The sequence below is a fragment of the Monodon monoceros genome, unplaced genomic scaffold (genome assembly GCF_005190385.1).
Source record: "Monodon monoceros isolate NGI ecotype Baffin Bay Population unplaced genomic scaffold, NGI_Narwhal_1 Contig873_ctg1, whole genome shotgun sequence".
NCBI classification, from domain to species: Eukaryota; Metazoa; Chordata; class Mammalia; order Artiodactyla; family Monodontidae; genus Monodon; species Monodon monoceros.
The window spans coordinates 312,605-323,401 of NW_021703659.1; positions in this window are offsets into that span (position 1 = coordinate 312,605).

The following is a 10,797-nucleotide window of genomic DNA, read 5'->3' on the forward strand; positions in this document are numbered from 1 at the left end:
AGGAAGGAAGGAAGGAAGGAAGGAAGGAAGGAAGGAAGGAAGGAAGGGAGGGAGGGAGGAAGGAAGGAAAAGGAAGCAAGAAAGAAAAGCTTATGCCTTGTCAAAAGTCATCACTTATTTTCTAGGTTGCCGTTATCAGGTCTCCGAGGACTCACATCAGCTTAGTCCTCGAGATTCAAAGAACCAGGTGTGGCTCAGAACTGACGAAGAAGCTTCTCTCTCTGCCTAGAAAGTCTCTCCTTGGGATGTTGGTGACATGGCTAGTGAAGAACTGTTTCACAGTGACCTATATCCGATTAAGTGCTTTACAACCTTTTGGATATTTTGGACACACTTGCCCCTAAATTGAAGGACAGGTGAAGTCCTTTGGACTTAGAAAGCACTTTGAGTTAGGCTGCAGGAGGAGAGGGCCCTCGAAATAGCCCTGATGCTCTCAATCACTACGGTCTTCATGCTACCCCTAGCTCATTCCCTGACACTACCTCAGGCCAGGAAGCTAACTCTGTCCCAAGCTAATTTCCTGACTCTTATCCTCACAGAAGCCCTAATGCTCTCCGTAACTAAGGCCCAGAATAGTCTTAACTCGGGCCCTCACACTGTCTCTAACTAAGGCCCAGAATCTGTCCCTAATATAGGCCCTGCTGTCTGCAATAACTAAAATCCGGACACTATCCTGAGTTAAGAATCTGACACATTTATAACCAAGGTCCAGACACTCTCCCTAAGAAAGCCCTGTCTCTGTCCCTAAGTGAAGGTCTGAGGCTGTGCCTAACTCAGGCCCTGAAGCTATGCCTCACTGAGAACTTGATGGTGTGACTACCTCAGGGCCTTGTAATGTCTTTAACAGAGACCCTGTTGTTGACTCCACAAAGGCCCTGATGCAGCTCCTACATGATGCCCTGACACTGTCCCCAGCTAAGGACCTGAGGCTAGGCCTCACTCAGGCCCTGTGGCTCTCCCTAAGTCAAGCTCTGACGCTGTCCCTACCTGAAACACTGACACTGGTTCTAGTGTAGGCCCAGATACTCTCAGAGACTAAGGTCTTGACACTACCCATACGTCATTTCCTGACAAGATCCCTACACTTCACCTTAAGTCTGGCTCTTGCAACTGTCCTGCCTCTTATGCTAACTGACGCCTTTATGCTGTGCCTAACTCAGGCTCTGAATTTAGTCCCAAGGCCGTGACACTGTCCCTAACTGAGGCCTAAATACTCTTCCTAAATCTGGCCCAGAACTGTCCCTCACTAAAGCCCTAACCCTACTCCTAAATCAGGCCCTGACACGGTACCTAACAGAGGCCCAGATGCTAGTCCTAACGCAGGCCCTGACACTGTGCCTAACTAAGGCCCTGCTACTGTCAATATGTAAAGTCCTGAGATTATCCTGAGCTAATATCCTGACCCATGTCTTACCAAGCTCCTGAAACTGTCCCAGAGTAAGCCTTGACACTGTCCCTAAGTGAGGCCCTGAGGCTGTGCCTATCAGAGGTGCTGAGATGGTCTTCAAAGAAGACCCTAATGCTTATCCTACAGAGGCCCTTATAGTACTCCTAAGTCAAGCCCTGATACTGTCCCTCACTCACGTCCTAAAGATAGGCCTCACTTAGGCCCTGTTGCCGTACATTAATTAGGCTCTCAAGCTATCCTTACATCAAGCCCTGACACGGGTCCTGATTAAGGCCACGACACTGGTCCTAACTTGGGCCCTGGTGCTCTCGAAAACTAAGGTCTTCATGCTATCCTTACCTCACTTCCTGACACTGTCCCTGGCATGGAACATGACTCTCTCCCGAGGTAATTTCGTCCCTCTTATCCTCACAGAAACCCTAATGCTCTCTCAAACTAGGACCCAGACTAGTCTTAACGCGGGCCCTCACACTGTTTCTAACTAAGGACCGGAATCTGTCCCAAATATAGGCCCTGCTGCCGGCAATAACTAAAATCCGGACACTATCCTGGGCTAATATACTGACCCATTTGTAACAAAGGGCCTGACACTGTCCCTAAGAAAACCCTGTCGCTGTCCCTAAGTGAAGGTCTGAGGCTGTGCCTAACTCAGGCCCTGAAGCTATGCCTACCTGCGACCTTGAGGCTGTGACCACCTCAGGCCCTTATCATGTCTTCAACTAAGACCCTATTGCTGACACAACAAATGCACTGATGCACCTCCTACATCACACCCTGACAGTGTCGCCAGCTAAGGGCCTGATGATAGGCCTCACTCATGCCCTGTGTCTCTCCCTATGTCAGGCACTGGCGCTGTCCCTGCCTGTAGCCATGACACTGTTTCTCAATAAGGCCCTGATACTCTCAGTGAATAAAGTCTTGACACTATCCCTAGGTCATTTCCTGACACGATCCCTAAACTTTACCATAAATCTAGCCCTAGCAAATGTCCTGCCTCTTATGCTAAATGAAACATTTACTCTGTGCCTAACACAGACATTGAATTTTGGCCCAAGGCCAGGACCCTGTCACTAACTGAGGCCTAGATACTCGTCCTAAATCTGGCCCAGAACTGTCCCTCACTAAAGCCTTAACACTATTCCTAACTCAGGCCCTGACACGGTACCTAACAGAGGCTCAGATGCTAGTCCTAACGCAGGCCCTGACACTGTCTCTAACTAAGGCCCTGCTGCCATCAATATCGAATGTCTTGACACTGTCCTGAGCTCATTTCCTCACCCATCTTTTACCAAGGTCCTGAAACTGTCCCTATGTAAGCCTGGTCGCTGTTCCTAAGTGAGACCCTGAGGCTGTACCTAACAGAGGCCCTGATAATGGCTTTAGCAAAGCCCCTGAGGACGATCTTTTCGAGGCCCTTATGCTGCTCCTACGTCATGCCCTAATACTGTCCCTAGCTAAGGCCCTGACACTAGTCGTCACTCAACACCTGACACACTTCCCAAGTCCAGCTCTGACGCTGTCCCTACCTGAAGTCCTGACACTGGTCCTAAATTAGGCCCTGATGCTCTAACTACCTGAAGTCTTGGCACTATTCCTAGGTCATGTCCTGACACTATCCCTAGACCTTTACCTAACCTTGCCTTTAACTAATGTCAAGCCTATGATGCTAACTAAATCCCTGAAGCTGTCCCTAACTAAGGCCCTGAAATTAGTCCCATGGCCGTGATGCCACCGCTAACTGAGGCCTGGAGGCTCGTCCTAACTCAGGCCCTGACACAACACCTAACTCAGTCCCTGACACTCTATACCTAACAAAGGCTCTGATGGTTGGACTAAGTCAGGCCCTAATACTGTCTCTAAGGCCTTGCAGCCATCAATATCTAAAGCCCTCACATTATCCTGAGCTAATATCCTGACCCATATCTTACCAAGGTCCTCAAACTCTCCCAAAGTAAGCCCTGATGCTGTCCCTAAGCGAGGTCCTGAGGATGTCCCTAACACAGACCCTGAGAATGTCTTTTACAAAGACCCTAAGACTGATCTTACAGAAGCCCTTATAATACTCCTACGTCATGCTCTGACACTGTCCCTCACTCAGGCCCTAAAGATAGGCCTCACTTAGGCCCTGTTGCCGTACCTTAGTTAGGCTCTGACGCTGTACCTACATTAAGCCCTGAGACTGGTCCTGATTAAACCCCTTACACTGGTCCTAACTAAGGTTCTGATGCTCTCAATCACTAAGGTCTTCATGCTATCCTTAGCTCATTTTCTAACACTATCCCTGGCCTGGAAGCTGACTCTGACCCGAGCTAATTTCCTGCATCTGATCCTCACGGAAGCCCTAATGCTCTCCTTAACTAAGGCCCAGACTATACCTAACTAAGGCCCTGACACTGTCTGTAACTAAGGCCAGGAATCTATCCCTAATATAAGACCTGCTGCTGGCAATAACTAAGATCCGGACACTATCCTGAGCGAATATCCTGAATCATCTCTAAACAAGTACCTGACACTGTCCCTAAGAAAGCCCTGTCACTGTCCGTACGTGAAGGCCTGAGGCTGTGCCTAACTCAGGCCCTGAAGCTATGCCTACCTGAGGCCTTGAAGCTGTGACCACCTCAGGCCCTGATCATGTCTTTCACTAAGACCCTATTGCTGACCCAACAAAGGCCCTGATGCAGCTCCTACATCATGCCCTGACAGTGTACCCATATAAGGGCCTGATGCTAGGCCTCACTGAGGCCTTGTTGCTCTACCTAAGTCAAGCACTGGAGTTGTCCCTACCTGAAGCCGTGATACGGTTTCTACATAAGGCCCAGATACTCTCAGTGACTAAGGTCTTGACACTAACCCTAGGTCATTTCCTGACATGATCTATAAACTTTACCATAAACCTTGCCCTAGCAAATATCCTGCCTCTTATACTAATTGAAACACTTACTCTGTGCCTAACACAGACACTGAATTTAGACCCAAATCCATGACAATATCCCTAACTGAGGCCTAGATGCTCATCCTAAATCTGGCCCGGAACTGTCCCTCACTAAAGCCTTAACACTACTCCTAAATCAGGCACTGACAGAGTACCTAACAGTGACCAGATGCTAGTCCTAAGGCAGGCCCTGACACTGTGTGTAACTATGGCCCTGCTGCTGTCGATATCTAATGTCCTGACATTATCCTGAGCTAATATCATGACCCATGTCTTACCAAGTTCCTGAAACTGTGCCAAAATAAACACTGATGCTGTCCGTAAGTGATGCCCTGCGGCTGTCCGTATGCTGCAGTTGGAACCCCAAGCAGGCTGCTCGGAGCACCGCGGCTATGGGATCCATGATGCAGTGCACTCACACCAGAGTGCCGACATCATGAAACTGTGAGCAACCCAGACGTTTGGACCTCAGAGAAGAAGGTCCACATCCCCATGGGGATGGGAACCTGGCAGGAGTGTCCCTGCACCACTGGGCGCACATAAGAATATGTGGGGAGCCAACAGTTAGGGCCTGTCACAAGAGGATCCTCATCACCGAGGGGAGCAGGCTCCTAGATGGTTCCAACTGACACAAGAGGGCTCACAACGCTAAGGTGACGTGTGCCAGGCAGGAGTGACCTCAGAGCAGGGGGCCCACCTCACAGAACATTGAGGAAGCCAGCCACGATAAGACTTTCCCCAGAGGGTCCACATCACCAAGGGGATGGGAACCAGGCAGGAGTGTACTCACATCAGTGGGGCCACATCTTCGAAAGTTGAAAAACCCAGCACATGTGGCCTCAAACCAGAGGATCCACATCACAAAGGGTCTGGAAGTGACGCAGACAGCAGGAACCTCACAAGAGATTTCCCGTAGAATAAAAAAGGTGATGAATCCAGCAGTTCGAACCTGCCAGCAGGCGGCCCAGTGCACCGAGGCTATGGGATCCAGGCCGGAGTGAACTCACACCAGACAGGCCCCACATCATGCAACTTTGAGCAACCCAGCCGTTGGGACATCCGAGCAGAAGACCCACATCCCCATGGGGATGGGAACCTGACAGGAGTTTACTCGCACCACTGGGCTCACATCAGAAAATGTGGGGATCCCAGCAGTTAGGACCTGATGCAAGAGGGCCCTCATCACCGAGGGGAGGAAGCCCCCAGTAGGCTCCAAATGACACCAGATATCACATATCGCCAATGTGACATGTGCCAGGCATGAATGACCTCACAGCAGAGGGCCCACCTCACTGAACCATGGGAAACCCAGCCAGGAGCAGATTCTCACCATAAGGCCCACATCACCAAGGGGATGAGAACCAGGCAGGAGTGTCCTCATAGCAGTGCGGCCACATCATCGAAAGGTGAGGAACCCAACACATGTGGCCTCAATCCAGAGGACCCATATCACCAAGGGGCTGGGAGTGTGGCCAGCAGAAGTAGCCTCACAACACAGGGGCCATAAAATAAAAAAATATGCAGAATCCAGCAGTTGGAACCTCCCAAGAGGCAGCCCAGAGCACCGAATCTATGGGATTCAGGCAGGAGTGAACTCACACCAGAGGGCCCACATCATGAAACTGTGAGCAACCCAGACGTTGGAACCTCACATCAGAAGGCCCACATCCCCATGGGGATGGGAACCCGGCAAGAGTGTAACCACACCACTGAGCGCACATCAGAAAATGTGGTGAGCCTAGCAGTTAGGGCCTGAAGGAAGAGCACCCTCATCTCTGAAGGGCGGAGGCTCCCAGTAGGCTCCATTTGCCACCAGAGAGCCCACGTCACAAAGGCCACGTGTTCTAGCCAGGCAGGAGTGACCTCACAGCAGAGGGCCCACCTCAGAGTTGAGTGAAGAAACCAGCCAGTATCAGACTCTCACCACAGGGCCCATATCATCAAGGGGATGGGAACCAGGGAGGCGTGTCCTCACACCAGTGTGGCCACATCATCGAAAGTTGAGGAACCCAGCACACGTGGCATCAAACCTGGGGACCCACATCACCAAGGGGCTGGGAATGAGGCAGAAAGGAGTAGCCTCACAACAGAGGGCCCATAGAATTAAAAGAGTGAGTAATCCAGCAGTTGGAACCTTCCAGCAGGCTGCCCAGAGCACCGATGACATGGGATCCAGGCCGGAGTGAACTCACACCAGAGGGCCCACATCATGAAACTGTGAGCAACCCAGAGGTTGGGACTTCAGAGCAGAAGGCTCACATCGCCATGGGGATGGGAAACTCGCAGGAGTGTCCTCGTACCACTGGGTGCACATCAGAAAATATGGGGAGCCCAGCAGTTAAGGCCTGATGAGAGAGGGCCGATATCACCGAGGGGAGGAGTCTCCCAGAAGTCTCCAACTGCCACCAGAGGGACCACGTCGTCAAGGTGACGTGTGCCAGCCAGGAAGGAGTGACCGCACTGCAGAGGGCCCACCTCACATAAGAGTGAGGAACCCAGCCAGGGTCAGATTCTCACCAGAGGCCCCACATCACCAAAGGGATGGGAACCAGGCAGAAGTGTCCTCACACCAGTGGGGCCACATCGGCGAAACGTGAGGAACCCAGAACATGTGGCCTCAAACTAGAGGACCCACATCACCAAGGGCCTGGGAGTGAGGCAGGCAGGAGAAGCCTCAAAACAGAGGGCCCCTGGAATAAAAAAGGTGAGGAATCCAGCAGTGGGAACCCCCAAGCTGGCGACCTGGGGCACCGAGGCTATGGGATCCAGGCCGCAGTGAACTCACACCAGAGGGCCCCACACCATGAAACTGTGAGCAAGCCAGCCATTGGGACCTCAGAGCAGAAGGCCCACATCCCCATGCCTATGGGAACCTGGCAGGTGTGTCCTGGCACCACTGGGCACACATCAGTAAATGTGGGGGATCCCAGCAGTTAGGGCCTGATGCAAGAGCGTCCCTCATCACTGAGGTGAGGAGGCTCCCAGCAGGCTCCAACTGACACCAGAGGGCCCACGTCAACAAAGCGACATGTGCCAGGCAGGAGTGACCTCAGAGCAGAGGGCCAACCTCACAAAACGGTGAGGAATCTAGGTAAGATCAGACTCTCCCCAGAGTGACCACATCACCAAGGGGGTGGAAACGAGGCAGGAGTGTCCTAACACGAGGGGGGACACATCCACATCATCGAAATGTGAGGAACCCAGCATATGTGGCCTCAAGCCAGAGGACAATCATCACCAAGGGTTTGGGAGACAGGAAGGCAGGAGGAGCCTCACAACAGGGGGCCGATGGAATAAAAAAGGTGAGGAATCCAGCAGTTGGAACACCCCTGCAGGTGGCACTGAGCACCTAGGATATGGGATACAGGCCACAGTGAACTTACACCAGAGGGCCTACATCATGAAACTGGGAGCATTCCAGCCGTTGGGAACACAGCCAGAAGGCCAACATCCCCATGGGGATGGGAACCAGACAGGAGTGTCCTCACACCAGTGAGGCGACACTCAAATCATCGAAAGATGAGGAACCCAGCACATGTGGCCTCAAACTAGTGGACCCACATCACCAAGGACCTGGGAGTGAGGCAGGCAGAGAGAGCCTTACAACAGAGGGGCCATCGAATGTAAAGTGTGAGCAATCCAGCAGTTGGAAACCCTCAGCAGGCTGCCCGGTCCACCGAGGATATGGGATCCAGGCCGCAGTGAACTCACACCAGGGGGCCCCACACCATGAAAGGGTGAGCAAGCCAGACATTGGGACCTAAGAGCACAAGGCCCACATCCCCAAGGTGATGGGAACCTGGCAGGCGTGTCCTGGCACAACTGGGCGCACAAAAGGAAATGTGGGGAATTGCAACAGTTAGGGCCTGACGCCAGAGGGCCCCTCATCACCGAGGTGAGGAGGCTCCCTGCAGGCTCCAACTGACACCAGAGGGCCCACTTAGCCAAGACGACATGTGCCAAGCAGGAGTGACCTCAGAGCAGATGGCCCACCTCACAGAATGGTGAGGAACTCAGGGAGGATCAGACTCTCTCCAGAGGGCCCACATCACCAAGGGGATGGGAACCAGGCAGCAGTGTCCTCACACAAGTGGGGCCACATCCACATCATTGAAAGGTGAGGAACCAGCACATGAGGCCTCAAACAGGAGGACCCACATCACAAAGGGGCTGGGAGTGACGAAGGTAGGAGGAGACTCACAACAGAGGGCCCATGGAAGAGAAAAGGTGAGGAATCCAGCAGTTGGAACACCCCAGCACGCGGCCCAGGAAACCGAGGCCATGGGATCCAGGCCGCAGTGAACTGACACCAGAGGGCCCCACACCATGAAAGTCTGAGCAAGCCAGCCGTTGGGACCTCAGATCAGAAGGCCCACATCCCCATGGGGATGGGAACCTGGCAGGGGTGTCCTCGCACCAATGGGCGCACATCAGGAAATGTGAGGGAGCCCAGCATTTAGGGCCTGATGCCAGAAGGGCTCACGTCACTGAGGGGAGGAGGCTCCCAGCTGGCTCAAACTGATACCAGAGGGCCCACGTCGCCAAGGCGATGTGTGCCAGGCAGGAGTGACCTTCCAGTACAGGGCCCACCTCACAGAAAGGTGAGGAATCCAGGCAGGATCAGACTGTCATCAGAGGGACCACATCACCAAGGGGAATGGAACAAGGCAGGAGTGTCCTCACACCAGTAGGGCCACATCCACATCATCAAAATCTGCGGAACCCAGCACATGTGGCCTCAAACCAGTGGACCGACATCACCAGTGGGTTGGGAGTGAGGCAGGCAGGAGGAGGCTCACAACAGAGGGCCCATAGTATAAAAAATTTGAGAAATCCAGCAGTTGGAACCCCTTAGCAGGTGGCCGGGAGCACCGAGGCTGTGGTTTCCAGGCCGCAGTGAATTCATTCCAGAGGGAGCCTCACCATGAAATTGTGAGGAAACCAGCCGTTGGGACCTCAGAGCAGAAGGCCCACATACACATGCGGATGGGAATCTGGCAGTGGTATCCTGGCACCACTGGTTGCACATCAGGAAATGTGGGGGAGCCCAGCAGTTAGGGCCTGATGCCAGAGGGGCCCTCATCACCGAGGGGAGGAGGCTCCCAGGAGGCTCCAAACGACACCAGAGGGCCCACGTCACCAAGGCGATGTGTGTCAACCTCACAGCACAGGGCACACCTCACAGAAGGGAGAGGAACCAAGCCAGGATCAGACTCTCACCAGCGGGCCCACATCACCAGCGGGATTGGAACCAGGAAGAAGTGTCCTCACACCTGTGGGGCCACATCATCTAAAGGTGAGGAACCCAGCACATGTGGCCTCAAACCAGAGGACCCGCCTCACCTTTGGACTGGGAGTGAGGCAGGCAGGAGGAGCCTCAAAACAGAATTCCCATGGAACAGAAAAGGTGAGGAATCCAGCAGTTGGAACCCCCCAGCAGGTGGCCCAGAGCACAGAAGCTGTGGGATTCAGGCTGGAGTTAAGTCACACCAAAGTGCCCACTGCATGAAACTGTGAGCAACCCAGCACTTGGGACCTCAGAGTAGAAGGCACACATTAACATGGGCATGGGAATCTGCCAGGAGTGACCTCGCACCACTGGGCGCACATCAGAAAATGTGGGGATTCCAGCAGTTAGGGCCTGACGCCTCAGTGCCCTCATCACCAGGGGAGGAGGTTCGCAGCAGGCTTCAAATGAAACCAGAGGGCTCACGTCACCAAGGCGACGGGTGTCAGCCAGGCAGGAGTGACCTCAGAGCAGAGGGACCACCTCACAAAAGGGTGAGGATCCCAGCCAGGATTAGACTCTCACCAGAGGGCCCACATCAACAAGGGGATGGGAACCAGGCAGGAGTGTCCTCACAGCAGTGGGGCCACATCATCAAAAGGTGAGGAACCCAGCAAATGGGACCTCAAACCAGAGGACCCACATCACCAAGGGGCTGGGAGTGAGGCATGCCAGAATAGCCTTACAAGAGAGGACACAAAGAATAAACAAGGTGAGTAATCCAGCAGTTCAAACCTCCCAGCAGGGGGCACAGAGCACGGAGGCTATTGGATCCAGGCCAGAGTGAACTCACACCAGAGGGCCCACATCATGAAACTGTGAGCAACCCAACCATTGGGACCACAGAGAAGAAGGCCCACATCGCCAAGGGGATGGGAACCTGGCAGGAGTGTCCTCACACCGCTGGGCACACATCAGAAAATGTGGGGAGCCCAGGAATTAGGGCCTGACGCCAAATGGGCACTCATCACAGTGGGGAGGAGGCTTCCAGCAGGCTCCAACTGACACCAGAGGGCCCACGTCACCAAGTCGACGTGTGCTAGGCAGGAATGACCTCACAGCAGAGGGGGCACACCTCACAGAACGGTGAGGAACCCAGGCAGGATTAGACTATCACCAGAGCGCCCACATCACCAAGAGGATGGGAACCAGGCTGGAGTGTCCTCACAC